The sequence below is a fragment of the Pinus tabuliformis genome, chromosome 3_2 (genome assembly GCF_031772625.1).
Source record: "Pinus tabuliformis cultivar Carrire ecotype Pingquan chromosome 3_2, CPIR1, whole genome shotgun sequence".
Taxonomy (NCBI): Eukaryota; Viridiplantae; Streptophyta; class Pinopsida; order Pinales; family Pinaceae; genus Pinus; species Pinus tabuliformis.
The window spans coordinates 1,199,494,382-1,199,514,570 of record NC_142302.1 but is presented as its reverse complement, the minus strand read 5'-3'; the positions used below and the strand labels follow the sequence as shown (position 1 = coordinate 1,199,514,570).

Here is a 20,189-nt window from a genome sequence, read left to right as displayed (position 1 = left end):
TTGGTCTTTAAAAGTTGGATTTTGGAGATTATTGTGTCTTTTGGTTGATACAAAAATGACGAAAACTCAGAGTGCCCGGTTTGAAATTGAGAAGTTTAATGGCAAAAATAATTTTGAGATCTGGAAGGTGAAAATGTACGATTTGCTTGTCCAACATGGTGTGGCAAAGGTGTTATTGGGCAAATCCAAACAGCCTTACAACATCACAGATAATGAGTGGGCCAAGATGGATGAAAGAGCGATAAGTGCTATTCGACTGTGTCTAGCTGATGATGTCCTGTTTAATATCATGTCGGAGACAACAGCTGCTGGTTTGTGGACGAAACTGGAGAAACTGTACATGACCAAATCCTTAACCAATAGGATTCTCCTGAAGCGACAGTTGTACAGTTTGTGAATGAAGGAAGGTACATCGGTTGCTGATCATTTAAATGCTTTTAATACTCTTCTTGTGCAATTACAAAGTATAGAAGTAAAAATTCAATCTGAGGATAAAGCTATTACTTTATTGTGTTCGTTGCCCGAATCATGGGATCATTTTGTTACTTCTATAAGTCTTAGTTCATCAGAAACTATTGAGTTTGATGATGTAGTTGCATCCTTATTATAAGAAGAAACAAGGAGAAGGTCGCATTCTGAAACCTCTACATCAGAAGCTATGATGGTTAGAGGTCGTTCGAAAGAAAGATGCCCCAGGAAGCCGAGCGATTCACGTTCAAAGTCGAAAGGGAAGAAGAGTAAGCTAAAGTGTTGGTTTTGTGGAAAATCAGGGCATTTAAAGAAGGACTGTTGGAAGCGACAGCAGCAAACTTCAAAAGCAGATTCTTTGACAGAGAAGGAGGCAAATACGACAGATACAGGTTCGACATCTGGTTCAGGTATGAGTGATGAAGTATTATCAGTTAATGTGTCAAATCATGGTAAACATTGGTTGTTAGATTCCAGTGCATCAAACCACATGTGTATTCATAAAGACTGGTTTACGACATATAAATCAATTGATGATGTTGTTGTGTACATGGGTAATGATGTAACATGTAATATTGTGGGGATTGGGAGTATACAACTGCAAATGTTTGATGGGACAACTAAAATGTTAACTGATGTGAGGCATGTACCAGATTTAAGAAAAAATTTGATTTCATTAGGAGCACTTGATTCAAATGGATATAACACTGTAATTCAAGGTGGAGTAATGAAAATTTACAAAGGTATTTTACTAGTTATGAAAGCTAAGAAGGTAGGAAATCTATTTCAGTTAGAAGGAAGTACAGGGTCAGATTATGTATCTACGGTGTCTGAACATGACAGTAGTTCCATTCACTTATGGCATCAAAGATTGGGGCATATGAGTGAAAAAGGGTTAAAAATTTTGGCTGATCGCAAGTTACTTCCAAATCTAAAGTCTGGAAAGTTAGATTTCTGTAAGCATTGTCTGTTTGGGAAACAAAGTAAACAAAAGTTTAAAACAGACAAACATACTAGTAAAGGCATACTTGATTATATCCATTCAGATGTTTGGGGACCAGCCCCTACAACCTCATATGGTGGTTCTTCTTATTTTGTATCATTCATTGATGACTTTTCTAGGAAAGTGTGGGTCTACATGTTGAAAAGGAAGTCTGATGTGTTTTCAGTTTTCAAGCAATTTAGAGCATTGGTAGAAAACAACACTAGTAGAACAATAAAATGTTTAAGAACTGACAATGGTGGTGAGTTTACCTCCAAGGAGTTTGACAGCTATTGTAAGGATGCAGGGATCAAGAGACATAAGACCACGGTTTATACTCCTCAGCAGAATGGAGTTGTTGAACGCATGAACAAGACTCTTCTAGAGAGAGCAAGGAGTATGCTGAGTAACGCTGGGTTGCAAAAGGAGTTGTAGACGGAAGCGGTGGCAACAGCTTGTTATGTGATAAACCGATCTCCATTGACGACAATAGGCTGCAAGATTCCGCAAGAGGTATGGAAAGGACACCCTTGTGACTATTCTAAACTCAAAGTGTTTGGTTGTGATGCATATGCTCTACTGCCTAAACATCAGTGAACTAAATTAGATCCAAAGTCGAAAAGGTATATCTTTGTTGGGTATGGTGTTGGAACAAAGGGATATAGATTGTGGGATCCTACTACCCGCAAAATCATCATCAACAGAGATGTAAAGTTTAATGAATCCTATCTAGTACAGTTAGATGTAGATAGTAGATTGAAACAGGATGATGTATCTGACTTTCAGCACATTCAGTTTGATAGCATTTCTAATGATAGTCATGATGACCATAGTTCAGATACTAGTCATGAACAGGGTTCAGGTATAGATCATGAATAGGTCTCAGATACTGATCGTCAAGAAGTTCCTCCAGATGGTAGTCAGCCAATCGAGGAAGTGCCAGAAACATGATTAAGGAGGTTGACAAGAATCAGACGACCACCGAGAAGGTATGATGATTATGTTACTTCAGTTGCATTTACTGCTAATTACGATGAACCTCTGTGCTATCAGGAAGCAATAGAAGGTTCGAAAAGTGACAAGTGAAAAGCAGCCATGAAGGACGAAATGATGGCCTTGGGTAAGAATGGCACATGGGATCTGGTTGAGCTTCCGAAAGACAGGAAAACTGTGGGGTGTAAATGGGTTTTCAAGCTGAAACGGGGTGTGGATGATACGAAAGACAGGTACAAAGCAAGGCTGGTTGCAAAAGGGTTTTCTCAGAAAGCCGGCATTGACTTTCATGAGATTTTTTCACCAGTGGTTAAAATTGTTTGAATTAGAATTGTGTTAGCATTAGTGGCTTTGCTTGATTTAGAGTTGCAGCAATTAGATGTTAAGACTGCATTTCTACATGGAGACTTAGATGAGGAAATTTATATGGAACAACTGGAAGGGTTTGTTCAGCATCGCAATGAGAAATTTTTTTGCAGGCTCAAGAAGTCATTATATGGCCTGAAGCAATCGCATCGGCAGTGGTATAAGAAGTTTGATTCTTTCATGTTGAGTCAGAAATATGTTAGAAGTGAATATGATCATTGTGTTTATTTTAAACAGTTAAAAAATGGCATATTCATTATCTTGGTATTGTATGTTGACGATATGCTTTTAGCAAGCAAAAGCATAGAAGAAATCAACAGGTTGAAGGCTCAGATGGCAAGTACATTTGATATGAAAGATCTAGGAGCAGCAAGACAGATTTTGGGCATGGAGATTTTCAGAGACAGGAGCAATGGTAAGCTATGGCTATCACAACAGAAGTATATTGAGAAAATACTTTTGAGGTTTGGTATGAGTAACGTGAAGCCTGTGTTAGTCCCTCTCGCTTCCCATTTCAAGCTTTCTTCAAGTTTATGTCCTAATTCAGATGAAGAAAAGGATTATATGTCTCGAATTCCATATGCTAATGTAGTAGGGTGTTTAATGTATGCGATGGTGTGTACGCGACCAGATATTTCACATGCAGTTGGAGTTGTCAGCAGGTATATGGCAAATCCGGGTAAAGAGCACTAGTCAGCAGTGAAATGGGTGCTTTGGTATTTGAGAGGCACAAGTAGTTATTTTATCACTTACAATAAGAGTAGTGAATTTGTTTGTGAATATGTTGATTCCGATTTTGCAGGTGATTTGGATAAGAGAAGGTCAACATCAGGGTATGTCTTTACTCTTGCAGGTGGAGCTATTAGCTGGATGTCAAAGCTATAGAACATTGTTGCTTTATCCACTACTGAAGCAGAATACATTGTTGCTTTTCATGCTTGCAAAGAAGTGATTTGTTTGAAAGGTTTGTTTGGTGAATTTGGTAGGTTGCAGGACAACATCAAGTTATTTTGTGACAGTCAAAGTGCAATACATTTGGCTAAGAATCCGGCCTATCATAGTAAATCAAAGCATATACCGATCAAGTACCATTTTGTAAGACAGGTTATCACTGAAAGGGGAGTCTCTCTTGAAAAGGTGCATACAAAGGAGAATTGTGCAGACATGTTCACGAAACCAGTTTTGTTAAAGAAGCTACGGTGGTGTTTGGCTTCTCTTGGCTTGCAGAAAAGATAAAATAATAAACAAACAGGGCATCAGGCTAATTGTTGTCAAGGTGGAGATTGTTGAGATTTTCTGTTTTATATAAAATAGACAAAAATCTCATTAGATGACAACAATAGGAATTTGTTGCTAGATTAGCTCCAGGTTGTTGGGAGTGAGTTAATGCATCCTAAATTTGATATGAGAGTATTTATGAGGCATTTAGATTCTCTTTGTTATAAAACAAGTATCCATACGGATGGTTTTGAGTGTGAGAGTTTGTGAGGATTTGATTAATTATGTAATCTCCTGTTTGATTAATAAAGATTTCCGATGCCTATGTTGTGTGGACGTAGCCCAAATTGGTTGGGTGAACCACGTTAAATTGTTGTGTCTCCTATGCTTGATTTTATTTGTTGAGTATATGTTTAATCTGCTGTGCTTTATTGGCTCTAACAAATATTACCATTTAGTTTAAAAAAAGCCATAGCTCACACTCCTATCTATAGATACAAATCTAGCCATTTTACCACTTTAAAGTTGCATGCGCGGACTGAAACAATGTAAGCGCATCAATAATCTACTTAACTACAAAGCGAACACTGCAAGTAGAAAAGTCTTATTATTGAATTCTATACTTTCAATCTACGAGGCAACGTCGTTGATATGAATCGCAGACTGTAAAGGAGAGGACAACATGAAACGGGAGATCCGTTCCATGAGGTGTTGAGAAGAGGGACAGTGTGGTTTGAGAGCGTAGAAACCGTGCCCTTCTTCCTCCAACACCATAACCTCCACGCTCTTACCGCAGTGCTTCAACGACTCACAATAATCAAGGCCGCGGTCTCTCAGCATATCTCTGCCACCGATGGCGACCAACAAGGGGGGCAACGGCACATCTTCCAGCTTAGGCGCTTCGTCGCTCCAAGGGTTGCTGAATGGATGATCCCTGTTACTACCCACAGGGAGCGAAACCCGCCAACACGTGTCGCTCAGCTCCTGAGTCAGAAACGCATCGGGTGGGCACTCGCTCTCCGATCGTGTGCGTTTCTTGGTGCCAAAGTAAGGCTCCACGAAAATTGCCCCCTTTACTCTCATTGGACTCCACGCTTCAACACCGCCACATCACGAAACCACATGATGTGCGATGTTGGCACCCGCGCTGTCTCCCAGCAGATAAACCTGAGAATAGTCCGCGTGGGATTCGAGCCACGGATCGTGTTTGAAGTCCCCTCCGTCCACGGCGTGGGAGCTCACCCACTGGAGTGCCGTGATGCAGTCGTCGTAGGCGGCGGAGAGATGGTGCTCCGGAGCCAATCTGTAAGCCACAGACACTACGATTGCGCCCACAGACGCCGCCAACTTGAGAGTAAAGTTGTGAAAATCTGGCAGGGCAGGAGAGGCGATGCAGAAGCCGCCGTCGTGGAAATAGACGGTTACCGGCAGGCGGTGATTTTCTGTTTGTTGCTGGAGGTGGGAAGAGGGCAAGTAGAGTCGAACCCACAATCCCAGCTTCTCGTTCAACGCAACATCTTTGCTGGCAACCCCACCTTCTCCTTGCAGAGAAGCCTCGACGAACATCCGGGGATCCTCCAAACGAAAAAGTGTGCCATCTCCATACACCTTGAGTACACCACTCACATTCTCTACCTCTGCTGAAGCCATGTAATTCTCAATGCTAAAGACTTCTCAACTTCAGTGGCCAACGACCTTTCCCTTTTCCCTCCTTTTTATAGCATTTTTCATTGCGTTTTTCAATGGCCAATTACAATTTCAAAATCGAATTAAGACTTCTCAACTTCCAATGCCAATTTTATATTATTTCTCCGCACCGTCACAGCGGTTGCCGATGGCCCTTTCCAATTTAAAAAAAAAAAATCTGGCCCCGCTCGATTTTACTTGACTGAGCTTGGGATGCATCATTATCACAGCGGTTGCCGATGGCCCATTCCAATTAAAAATAAAAAGAATCTGGCCCTGCTCGATTTTACTTGACTGAGCTTGGGATGCATCATTATCACAGCGGTTGTCGATGGCCCATTCCAATTAAAAATAAAAAGAATTAGACCTGCTCGATTTTACTTGACTGAGCTTGGGATGCATCATTATAACTCGTACAAGCTAATCCAGCTATTACTACGAAAGCACGTCAAAGTAAATTTAAATTCAGCACCTTTCACACAATCTTACGAACCGGAGAGTTACCCATGAACGAGAGGTCTCCTCCACCGTGGAACCCTCTCCTCCAACTTTATTGTCCCCTCAACTTTAATGCGAATATTCTTCTCAACTCTGCACAGCAATGGTCTGCTCCAACTTTATTGTCCCCACAGAAATGGCACAACATGCGAATATTCTTCTCAACTCTGCACAGCAAAGGTCTATCATGGCGCGCATCACATGGAACCCACTACTTCCATTTTCAAACAGCGGCAAAGTGCAGCCATGACCTGTTGCTTAAAAGGTACCGACGTGCTCATCTAGATAATGCTTGATTGATAAACTTTAGTATTAAGAAAAATTCTTCGAGAAAAATCACATGGAAAATCATTTGTTAAGCGTTTTGAACCAATCAGTGTAGTTCATTGTCAGGACAAATTAGATCACAGAAACCTGAACTCTATTATTGAAACCTTAGTATTGTTTATAATAATATTATAATTGGTTGGTTTATAATATTATGATATCGGTCAAGTAAGAGTAGTTTTAAAAAAAATAGAATTTTTGGAAACGTGTTTGAAAAAAGAAATTTCATAATATTATAAAAACACGAGACTTCAAAAAGATAATGGAGGACTTAAAAAATAGACGCGAGACTCTAAAAAGATGGTGGAGGAGTTAAAAAATAGACGCTAGACTCTAAAAAGTGGAGGACTTAAAAAATAGACGCGAGACTCTAAAAAGATAGTGGAATACTTAAAAAATAGACGCGAGACTTCAAGAAGATAGTGGAGGACTTAAAAATAGCGGAGGAATGATAATCGCTGTGATATACATATATATGTCCACATATCCAGAATACAATTCATACTCGTTGTTGAAGCCGTTGTATTGGAAATAATTTGTTTCTATAATGTATTAAATATGGTCTAATATAAATATATATTAGTTTAGATTTATTTTAATTTCTGATTTCATCATACTGGGATCAAATGTTTATATAGGAGTTAAGTTTACTTATGAACTTTAAATATAAATATTTTTTTTAATAAAAAGTGAATTGGTGAGGGGAAACTTTGGATAAAATATACTATTACGATATTATATGTTATTCAATATTTATTACCACCCACACCAAATAAAAAGCGGCAGCGAAATACTAATTAAAATGTAATATTATTACATTTTACTCAATATTTCCCATCACCCCTGCTAATTTTATAGTTGATTTTGTTTATTTTTAAACTTCAAATATAAAAAAAAAATGACGATAAGAAGTGGCCTTGTTGAGATGGAATATTGGGTAAAATGTAATATTGCAATATTATATTTTATTGAATATAACTTAGTAAAAAGTGGATGGAGGTAGGTAGAAATATTAGATAAAATGTAATAATTACATTTTTCCTAATATTTGCCCCACCCAATGAACATATCCATAATTTTTTTACCTTTACAGGCTACATGGATTCAACACCATCATTTTTTATAACTAATTATGTATCTAAATATAACGTCAAGTATCTAAATATACCATCAAACTAAGATGGATTTAGGCTAGTTTAATTTCCCCCTTAAACATGTTATATTCCACATGAATACTATGGTCAATACCATTGATTCTTAAAATCATGGGTCATTTTTATTTTTTTATTATTTAATTTTTGTATGGTTATTTTCATTTTTTTATTTTTATTTTTATTTTATTTTCATTGAATTAAAATGTTTACATTAGCTTACGTTAAACATTTCTAGAATTACATATATCCCCCATACTAAAAATTAATTTTTATTTTTAATTCCAATTACTTTATCTCACTATATAACGTGTGATGTAAAATAAAGGTGAAATTTTATGTATTTTATTTATGGATGACATTGATTTTCAAAGTAACATACAATATCTCCCACATACACATATACAATTTTTTTTACCTCACAATATCTCCCTCATGTCATGTATTGGGTGGAAAGCCTCTTGGCATAATAAATGTAAATCTATTTTAAATGATATTGAATGAGCCAAGAGGGATCAAATTTCTCCACGTGCAAACTTATTTACAGTGCAAAATATAGAGTATATATAGGGTCAAATAAACATTTTAATCATAAATTTTTTTTTTGATATATACATTAAAATGATATATAATATATACATAGCAATTTATTTTTATATATAAATATATACAAAGTTGATATTGACATAAATTAGTTAACATAGAACTTCAAAAAGTTTATTTAAGTCCCCCATTGAAATGTTTTTGGAAACTATAATATTTAAACATCTTACTCACACAGTTCTTTTTACTTCTAATTATTTTACAACATATTGATTTTTTTTTAGTATGTCCGGCATTATTTTTCAATTTAGAGCATATTTTTTTTTATTTTTTTTAAAGGGGCATGTGTTGACTCCATTGATGGGGACATTGAGACAGACAAACTTACACATCCCCTCTATAACAGTCATAAAACTAAAACCTAAGAAATAAATATAATATAATTTTTTTTTGTTTTTACATGGAACCATATTCGACCTTGGATACTTATCCCTGTAATAATCTAGGGACGCCATTAAGGAGTTGTCTTTAGTGCGACTTTTTGGAAGCTTTTCCGATAGGTTTTTTTGATCTAATTTCTATAAAATCCGGCAAGAATTTATTGAAATCACAAGCTTGATATGTAACTCTCCACAATTGAAGTGCCCTAGGGGTTTTTCATGGTGTTGAATCCATATATACACTCAAAAAACTAGTTTAAATAACACAAATCAAGATTTCAGCTCAAATTTTTTCGCCGGATTCCAACACGAGAAAGTCCAAAAAGTTGCACTAAAGACAACTCAAGTCATTAATACTTATTGATTACAACACGTAGCACCGGACATCACTTATGCATATTTTGTGTGTGATTTTATATTACACAGTCTATAAGGTTTATACGGTGGTTAGCGTTTAATGCTCACATGGCCTCCGGTGGGTTAGCCATCCCTGCCCAAACTTTGGTTAGCTGGTCCTCGCTCGCTGGGACACACGACATGATGACGACCAGGGATGTTGCATGCATCTGCCAACTGGTTCTAATGTCCTGCGACATCTATATTACTTTATCTTCGTTGATTTCTGTCAGGCAATCCAACGGTGGGGAGGGTTTAGGATTTAACCCCCTAACCAATTTTGCGCATAGGGCACTTGGTGGATTCATTGTTGTCATTGACCCGAGGTTTCTTGTTGTTCTGCAACGATCTGGTTTGGTGAAGATCTCAAGTCGATCACTAATCCTTCCGTAGTTTTCCTCGGTTACGATGTTCAGTCTGGCGAAGGTAGGTAACCTTGTCAATGTGACTTCAAGCAGTTTTGATAGTTTGCATTTTCTGAGTTTGTTTGGAACTCCATCTGGTATCGAGACTGAAGAGTTGCCACCTTTGTCCAAGATATTTCGATGGTCTTCCAAAGCTACGGAAGAGGCTCTGCTTCGACAATTCTTTTTGGGAGGTAAGCTCATAAACCACTGGATTTTATCCTGAGTATTTATAGTCTTTCGAATTTGAATCCATTAACTAATGAGGTTTGATGTATTTGTAGGTGGGCTGCTCGATGCGGAAACCCTCCAGTTTCAGGTATGAATTATTCCTCTTTCCGACATTATGCATTTGTAAATTTCACTGTTGGTTAACCTCATACTAACTTCCTGCTTGTTTGCGGCTCTTCCAGGTACCTTCCCCTATCTGCTCAATTCATGAAAGCTTGGAAAACGTTCCTTAGAAGTTTAGGGGCTTACGGTTTCAATGGCCATTTCCAAGTTCGCACAACTTATATTTTGTGCATAACTATTTAGCTACGAAAATATTATCTACTCAATAACATAGGACTTGTGCATCGAGTCGAGCTCTTCACTAAGAGTTACTTAGATTTCTTGTTCTTAATTAATTAACTGTTTAATAGAATAGTCAATCTCTGTGCACAGCACGAGTAATTTTGGAGAATTTTCAGTTCTTGATTGACCATGAGTTTCTATGGATATTTCTCTATTGTGCCTTATTTTGTCTTAAGTTATATACTTGAATGGACTCTCAGGGTTTTGGTCATATCAACCCATTTGAGCCATTTTGGAATTGTAAGCTATTTCTAGAGTAAAATATATATATGCAGTTAAACTTATGCGTTTCAGTATTTAAATGATATTCTAGTTGTATCGTTTCTGATTTAATGATGGGCCAAGATTGCCTATGTTCTCTTACTCAGAGTATTAAAAATTTAGCGAATTTGTCATAGTTTGCTCGGCCCTTCCAGAATAATTTATTTAGGGTTTTTTTATACTAGGAGTCACCTGGGTTACTTCTAGAATGACTTGCAGTCTTTTACGCTTTCCATCTCTACCGTAGGCATGTAACGTTTCGCATGGTTTATTGCTATTGCAACACATACACTCATTCGACATCTCCTGAATGTTTCCTTGTTAACATGACTTTTACAATGAGTAATCTTGAGTTATTCCTGTAATGGTTCATGTTGTATTAACCAATATTTGTTTGAATCTATAGCATAATACATAAATGAATTTGACGGTAATCATATAGGGTTTCACACAGATTGTCCCACTGTATATTATAGGAGAAATACACCTAACACTTTAAGAGCATATGTTTGTTTAATTACTATATAAGATTATTCTTCATACTTGGTATATCTTTCATGCATTAACATCATATATTGTCTATTATTTTATCTGTGTAACTAGTAATTTCTATTCTCTGTCTTAATGCATTTTTAAATAATTTCTTCATTTAATCATTTTGTACATAGGTAATTCTTCTAGCATCAATTCGTAATGAGAAGTCCTATTTTGTCATTTAAATCATTTTTCCACAGTCCAATATTAATTCTTAATGGAACGTTCTATGATACTTATCTGTTCAATAATAGAAACCTATAATATTCAATCCTTTTTGGAAAGTCTCTCCTCCTAGCCATGAGTCTGGAAATTACGTCGAGACCCTCCCCCGAGCACTTTCTTTGGTTCATAGTTAAATATTTCTAGCTACAGTCAAGTACCTTGGGCCTTCGGACTCCTGTCCCGCCTCAAGTCCTGTAATTTTTTTCTGACTGTTCTTGAGAATTCTCCCACTAGTTTATTCAACCTAGCTCTAGGATATCTCCTGGATCCTTTTTCCCCCATCTAAATCTTCCTTCAGGGAAGATGGGTAGCTGTCTTCTATAACTATTTCTTTTAATTAATATAAGCAATTTCTATTTTTGCTAAAGTATATGGACTCCTAATTACCAAATATATAGGTAACCAAATATATGTTTCTTTGCCTTCTAGCCTCAGTTGCTTATTATTTAACATCATAATGTAATAAAACTAAAGTAGCAAATGGTAAAGATTAGCTTAGTAACCACAATAATTTTTATGGATTTTGGGCTGTTACATCTCCCCCCCCATATGAGGAACACCGTCCTTGGTGTTCTCTCTACTTTCAGAAAACAATGCGGAATAAGATTTCCACATAAATTTCTCTTCTTCCTAGGTGGCCTCATCCGGGCCAAATTGCTTCCACTGCACTTTAACCTAGGCAATGGATCGCTTCCCCAAGGTGGTTTCTCTCTGATTGAGAATACGAAGAGGTTCTGCCAGAAAATCTCCTTCCAGTTTGACCTACACAAAAACAATTCATAATCACAACCCTTTTCCAAAACAATCTATCCAAAATTCATATATCCCACTTAACCGATTACCTGAATACTTTCTGATTTAATGATATGATGAGGGTTATACACATATTTTTTTAGCAAAGACAGGTGGAACACATTGTGGACCCAAATGTGGCTTGGTAGTGCAAGCTTATAGGCCATTGGCCTAATTCGTTGCAAGACTTGAAAAGCTCCACAGTATGGGGGTGTTAACTTAGCACAACCCCGTCATTGTAAGGAACTTTTCAGGGTATTTTAAATATATGTGATCCCTCGGTTGAAATTATCTACATGTCCTCTTTTTGTCTGCATACACTTTCTGGCTATCTTGGGCCACCCTTAGATTTTGTTGAACCTTCTTAACAGTCTCCTCCATTTCTGCTAGCATGTTAGGACCCAATGCTATCTTATTAACTGGATTATTCCAATCTATGGGCACCTTGCATTTTCTTCCATACAACACTTCAAAGGGGCTCATTCCCAGTGATTCATGATGTCCATTATTATAAATTCCACTAGATGGAGATAGTCTTCCCACTTATGTGGCTGCTACATCACAAACATTGCATGAGTGGTAGGCAGTACAAAATTGGATTTGAGTACCCAATCCTGAAAAGAGAGTTTTATAGAATGTGGATGTAAATATTACATCCCTATTAGAAATCACCACTTTGGGTATTCCATGTAAACGAAAAATTTTCTTCATAAATATTTATGCAATCTCCATAGCTTTGTAATTGGATTTCATAGGTATGAAGTGAGAAGTTTTACTTAATTTTTTCACTACCACCATAATTGAGTCATGTTACTTCCTGGTGCGAAGTAAGCCAATGATGAAATCTAGAGATATGGTCTCCCATTTCCATTCTGGAATGGGCAATGGTTGCAACAAACCCGCGTGATGGTGATGTTCTGCCTTCACCAACTGACACTCCAAACATTTGGACAAGTACTCTGTAACATCCTTCCTTAGCTCGGGCCAAAAATACCCTTTCTTGATGGATAAAAACAGTTTCTAGTAACTTAGGTGGCTAGCACATGGTTTCCTATGAAACTCATCCAATATCAATTGTTTAATTGAATTTTGGTTAGGAACATAAATTTTGTCCTTAAAAGTAAGAAGGTTGTCGGAATTTATTTCGAAATCTGTTTTTCCTTTTTCAATAGGGCTTCCTTCATCCATTTCCAAAGGAAAGTATATTCTAGATGTTTGATAGATGCTCCTTTTATGATTTAAGGAATATTTGAGCTTACTTGGCTCATTTGGACCTCATAAATACAATGTACTTTTCTTTTCATTGCGTCGGCCACCCGATTTTCATTTCGAAATCGAATTCACTTAAAAATGTTGTCCATCTGGTCTGTCGAGCGTTTAAGCTAGACTGGATGAAGAAATTTGTAAGGTTGCTATGATCTCGTTAACATCATAAATTTCTTCCCCTATAGGTAGTGTCGCCACATTTTCAGTACATGCACTACTGCTGTCAATTCAAGGTCATAAGCATAATATTGTTCTTCATACTCCTTCAACTTCCATGATTCATAAGAAATAACCTTTCCTTCTTGTGTCAGCACTCTGCTAACACCCTCTTTACTTGCATCCGTGCAAACCACGAAAGAATTTTCCAGATCTGCTACCTTTAACACAGGTGCGGTTGTAAGCAGGTGTTTTAGTCTTTCAAAATTTTGCTGACACTCGGTTTTCCATTGGAAAATGCGCCCCTTTTTCTGTAAGGAGGTCATTGGAAAGTTGATTTTTGAAAATTCCTCAATGAACCGATGGTATTACCCAACAAAACCCAAGAATGATCTGATATCAACGACATTCTTTGGAGCTGTCCATTCCATAATTTTTTTGATATTCTCCGGGTCCACCATTATTCAATCCGCTGAAATAACGTGACCCAAGTAATGGATTTGATCTTTGAAAAAGTCACACTTGCTAAACTTAGCATATAAGTGATTTTTCTGCAGAGTTTGAAATACTATTCTCAGATGTGCTTTATGCTCCTCTTAATTCTTAGAGTATATTAGAATGTCATTAACGAAAATCAATACAAATTTATCAAGGTAGGGTTGGAAAATACCGTGCATCAGACTCATAAAAGTGGTTGGGGCATTTGTGAGGCCAACTGACAACACCATGAACTCATAATGACCATAATGAGTACGAAATGTTGTCTTATAAATGTCCTCCTCCTTTATACTTATTTTATGGTAGCCAGATCTTAAGTCGATTTTCGAGAATACTTTAGCTGCTTGCACCTAATCAAATAGATCATCGATACCTGCTAAAGGATATTTATTCTTGATTGCTAGTTTTTTTAATTGATGATAATCGACGCAAAGTCTTAGGGTCCCATCCTTTTTCCATACAAATAATATGGGAGCTCCCTAAGGGGACACACTAGGGTGGATATACTTTTTGTCTACAAGCTCCTAAAGCTGCATTTTGAGTTTTGTTAACTCATGTATGCTCATGCGAGAAGGGGCCCTAGATATAGGGGTTGTACCCAAAATTAGTTCGATGGTGAAATCAGTATCATGCTTTGGTGGTTAACTTGGAATGGATTCAGGGAATACATTAACAAATTCCTAAATGACAGGAATGTTTTCCAAGGAGGTAATTTTATTTTTGGTGTTTGTAAACCCCACCTGAACAACATATATTTGGCAGCCCTTTCTGATACATTTTCCTAACTGATTAGCAATAATAGGATGTAACTTGCTATTGGTTTTAATTCCTTGGAGTTCCTTCCTTTGGCCCGTTTCAACAATAAAACTAATAGTTTTCTGTTTATAATCCATTAGGGACCAACATTTTTCCAACCAATCCATCCTGATTAGAATGTCATAAGAACCCAAAGGAAGTATATTAAGGTCAACGTAAATCAACGTTCTGTTTTTACAATTACCCTTCTTTTTGTCCAGGTGGCTAATTGAACTAGCCATGTTTTTGGAAACTTGCACCTCTGCAGTTGACACTTTTCTACCACCTTAGGACTAACATAGCTTAAGCTCACACTTGGATCAAATAAAACAAAGACAGGTTTCTTAGCAATCATACCTTCACATTCGATCATGGTGGGTTGATATTCTGCTTGATGATCATCCAAAGCAGCATTAATTCTGGGCATGCTCCTTGCCACTTCTCCAACCGTGGATGCTTCTTGCATATTTGATAGTTGTTCTGTCCTTGCCTTATGCAGACAATTTTTGTAATAGTGGGGTTCTCCACATCCCCAGCATTGCAGCGACGGTTTTGACTGCTGGTCATTAACAGATCTAGTGATTCCTTTTGACTGTCTGTTTTCATAATATGCAGCTTTGCGCCGATTCCTGGCTGGAAATTTGCTGAGAGGTTTTTGCTGTACATTTCTGCCACTAGCAAATTTTGGGTGTTTGTTTCGAATCAGGCTTCTACCTTTCTTGTTCGACCCTCCTTTAGGTCCTTCATTCTTCTTTTTCATTTTCCGGTAGCAAATGCGGGCTTTCTGCGCTGCATCATCCATTATCTTGGGGTAGTCAAACTCCAATTTTTCCTTCATAAAGTTGGGTAGGCTACTGATGAAGCGTTGAATTCTGGCCTTTTCCTCTTGCATGTAAGGCACATAGCGTAACAAGGAAGTGAATCATGTCACATATTCATCCATGGTTAAGGTTCTGTTGTGCCCTACAACAACCCCCCATTTCATATCATTTATATTTACAAAATTATCATATGAAATGGGTCCCTTTAGAAGTTAATTGGTATCAATATTGCATTATTTGAAAAAGGTCCGCAAACCAAATGATGACATTATATAAAACCTTTTGAAAAACCCATTTTTGATCAAATAAAACAATCTTTTATCATTGCGATAAAGCGATCGCAAGATTGCATATCGCAATGACATTGAAAACACAAATAAGTGACATATGGGTTCCCGCCGATGCGATATCGCTATCGGCTATCGGTGATACTCTAAACGCAGTCTTAAAAGCACCCCAAGCCTTTCACCCCGATGCGATGGGATATCGCAATCGGCAATATCCTATGCACAATAATAAGGAGCCCAGGTCATACCCCTGATGCGATGCGATATCGCAATCGACAATCGGCGATACACTATCTATGCACATTGTTATGCCCATTCACCCCGATGCGATACGATTTCGCTATCTGCGATCGGTGGTATGCTATCCATATGTTTATATAAAACCAATTCTCCCGATGCGATGCGATATCGCTATCGGCGATCGGGGTTTCAAAATTTTCAACATAAGGATTTAAGTGTTCCTGACGCCTGATTATGATATAGCGCGGATTTCAAAAATATCGTTAAATGGAGGGATATTATGATCAAATCATATTTAAAGCTTAATCTGCTAAGCAATGATGCACCTGCGTCCAACCGCCAAAACATCCATAGCATGCTTAAACAGGTCATTCGGCCGAATAATGGTATAATCGGCATTTAAGGGGTGGCAGGTCTTAAACGGCCATTTAATGTAATTGTAAGATCTTCCCATGGATTGTATCCGCGGCCATTTTTAGAGTTAATCTCTCAGCACGCTTTGATCAATATATCTTTCCCATATTGGATTTTCATTGGCATATCTCCGCGTTACGTTTATTTTCGCCTCTGTGCAGAATTCATCCAAAGGAGAAAGCTCAAGAAAAATGGGGAAGAAATCCAAGAAGACCACAGGCGCTTCCGCTACACCAGCTGCAGGACAAGCTGTCGTGGACAAAAAGAAGGGATTGATATCTGATACTACATGTATGGGTCTCGTCAGAGTTACTTGGCAAGGTACCTATAACCTGATTGAAGCCGAAGAACCAGCAGTGAAAACAGTAGAAGCTACTGTGGATTTAACTCGGAAATCTGAGGGTACTCTTAAGGACTTAGCTGACTCCTTCCTTCACTGGATAGCAGCTAGGGAGAAAATTCTCCCATACACAGACGTAGTGCGGTGGGCGATTGAAGAAATCCCAATCCTGGATAGAACCTTCAGCACCAGAGACGGGAGAATTTTCGGGTCATTCAGGGCGGATGATCTAAGGCAAATGTATCATTTGCCCAAGCCAGAGAAGATATATAATAAGGCGTTCCTGGAGAAATTTTCAAAAGAGAACGAAGTTGAATCCGAACCCATCCGGGATTGCAGACAAAATCCGGCCAAGCACAAACATGAATCTTCCGGTAAGTACTCGGTTGATTCTCTGGCTTCTCCTTATTGCTATGCTGGAATAATGATGTGTAGATTATGGGGATTGCATGACTCTGCTAATTTTACCATAGAAATGGTTCCCCTAATGGAAGCAGCATGCAACAGTGTAATTATGGATTGGGCCACTATCCTCTCAGACAAATTAGCAACAGCTGTGCTTGAGTTTAGAAGCAAGACCCGTATTTCTGAAAGGGTAATTCCCCCATTCTACTACAGTGCCTATATTCTAGATACCCTGTGTTTTAACTCTGAATTCCCCGTACTCGGCTGGAGGTGGACTGCACAAGACCCCACGCCTATTCATATATATCATCAGAAATTGTGGAAATCTTCTTATAAACATCATCTATACCAAGTCTGTAATGGCTTTATGTTGCCTATTTATTATTCCATTTTCGATAAACCTGCTCCCAAGATTTCTTATCAAGCCGGAATTGATTTAACCGCAATAGGTAGATGGTTTGGAGAGGAGAGATTTACCTACATAAGAGTTTTCGGTAGCCAAGCTAGACCTCATTTCCTCCCTTTATACATACCAGATAAACTGCTGGCAAGGGAAATTTCTTACCAAATCATTGCTGAGAGTGTTACACAAACACTCAAGAAAAATAAGAAGCAAGGCTGGCCCTCTTTTCCTTTGAGATGCGGTGTATATACCTTGCATGACCTCAAACATGCAGAAAAGGAAGCTACAAAGATTCAATCCTTAACTCTGGCGACTCTTCCAAATAGGCAGTTTGATCCAAACAAAGTTGCCTATACTGCACTAGAACAGGCCAAATTGATAAGATTTGACCATAAAGAAGATATGTTTGACGACCTGTTCTCTTAAGCTGAGACAATAAATCAGGTTAAAGCATTCGCCAAAGTGAAATATAATGATGAAGGGTTGACTGAATTTAATTAACTTAGAGAACAGAGGTTGCAAACTCTGCCTCTAGATTTACTAGCGACAACCCCAGCGACATCATCAAGCGAGCCTGGTCGGCAACAGTCAAAGGAACCTCCGGTTATAACAAAGGATCATAAGAAAGAACAGGAGGAAAAGCAGAGGAGAGAACAAGAAGAAAGACAGAGAAAAGAAAAAGAAGAAAAGCAGAAGAGAGCGCAGGAGGAAAAACAAAGAAGAGAGAAAGAGGAAAAGCAAAAGAAAGAGCATGAGGAAAGGCAAAAGAAAGAACAAGAGGAACAGTAGAAGAGAGAACAGGAAAAAGTGCGGAAGGAGTCCCAAGCCGAAAAGCGAAAACAAACAACCATTGATGTCAATATAGATACTCGTATTGACCCTAAATTGCTCCAGGAATGGAAGCAATTTGATTCCATCATCAGTGGGTTGGAATGTTCAAAAGATACAGACACTTCCAAGACAACGGACACACCGGAAATCACTTCATCACAGGTTCTGAGTGGAACCAGCGGCCCACCCATTTCTAAAGACGTTGAGATAATACCAAAGGACCCCTCCGAACAAATCATTTTCCAGGTAGAAGATATTCCTCCCCTGGATGTTTTCTACATCCCGAGGCATAAAGCAGTGGTGAAACGACAAAGGAAAAGAAGAAGGACTGATCAACCTTCCCTTTTCCCAGAGCAAACTGTTATGGCCAATGTGGTTTGGAAGGAGGAATTTGACCCCTCCGACGACCTGACAAAACTGTCGCAGTATGTGGGAGCCTATTCGGCAGCGACAATTGATAAGGCATCGGAGGTAAGTCTTCTACTGAAATCCAAGGATCAAGAGATTTTCTCATTACAGGCAGAGTTAGCTGAGACAAAGCAGAAGGCAGAGCAGCAATTGTTGACACAACAGCAAGTGAACAGTCAACTAACTCAACAATTGCAGGCAGAAAAGCAAAGGATCGACCAAAGCGCGATCCAGAAACAGAAAGAATTATCAGAGGCATTGGCACAATTAAAGGCAGCGAATGAGCAAATGATGAAAACAAAAGATGAGCAAATTGCTCAATTGTCATCACAGCTCGAAAAAATAAAGGGCGTTCCACAAGTGGCTGAATTTAGAGCAGAAGCATTACAAATAAACACTGCATTAATATCCCAAATTAAGCTTCTGTGTCAACAAATCGCCCAGGGAGAACCACTGTGTGAATTAACGGCATCCATAAATAAGCAGGTAGAGAAGGCCAGAACTGAATTGGATCAAGCCGAAGAAACCATAGCTGCATTTCTTGACTGGCAAGATTTTGATCAAGGACAAGCGGCGAATTTGCCCAGGATCCTAGAAACACATAAAGATATACTCTTTACAGAATGGCAGTCCCAGTTAATGAGAGCAGAGAGGGCAGCTTCAAGATGTAAATCAACTTCCAGCAATCTAGTTGAACTGGTTAATAACACTCTCTATTTATCAAACATGATCTCCCAATGCACACCAGGAAAGTTGACAACAACGAACACATTGGAGCAATCATGTTATCCTGATTTAGAGGAAAAGGGGAGATTAATCGCTGGGATTAACCGTTTAACCTGGGACACAAATTGGTTCTTCCTGGTAAAGCCTCATACACAGAGAACCGCCCTTAAGTGCCTAACAGATGCGATCGGGTATATGATTCCCGATATTCAGGATGCCACCTATGCCGTCCAGCTCAGTTCGCGCCTCAACAAACCTCCTGAAGTAGAGCCAATGCTTGCGATAAGTCAGCTTAGATTTAAAGGCAAGCAACCTACTTGATGAATCATGTCGCCGATTGCCAGATCGCTGAGGAAAATAGGATCAAGATTTATTGATACCGATTTAGTAGGATTTCAGTTTAGTAGATATTTAGATTAATTTAGTATTTATAGACCCTTTCATTGTTTTGGAAAGGGTCGTAAAGTTTTGTACCAGACTTAAAGACTGAAGTTTGCACTATTGTGCTTCAGTCAATATTCTTTTATGAAACTGGACCAGTTGTTCTTAATTCAACAAGGAAGTTTTTTTTTTATGCAATTGTGCACTATTGTCTTTGTTGAGAATGTTTCTGCGTTGAAGGAAGAATTACAAGTAGCGACTGATATTGGGAGTGTCAAGCAGCTCATATGGTATTTCTATCTATGTCTGAATTCATTCCTTTCATATGAATTGTTATGTGATTATTCTTGCTATTATT

General features: G+C 38.2%; 1 pseudogene; it reads right to left on the bottom strand.

Annotated features, from left to right (window-relative positions):
- Positions 1-4,636: 4,636 nt before the first annotated feature.
- Positions 4,637-5,789, bottom strand: LOC149185040 (strigolactones hydrolase CXE15 pseudogene; annotated as a pseudogene).
- Positions 5,790-20,189: the final 14,400 nt, after the last annotated feature.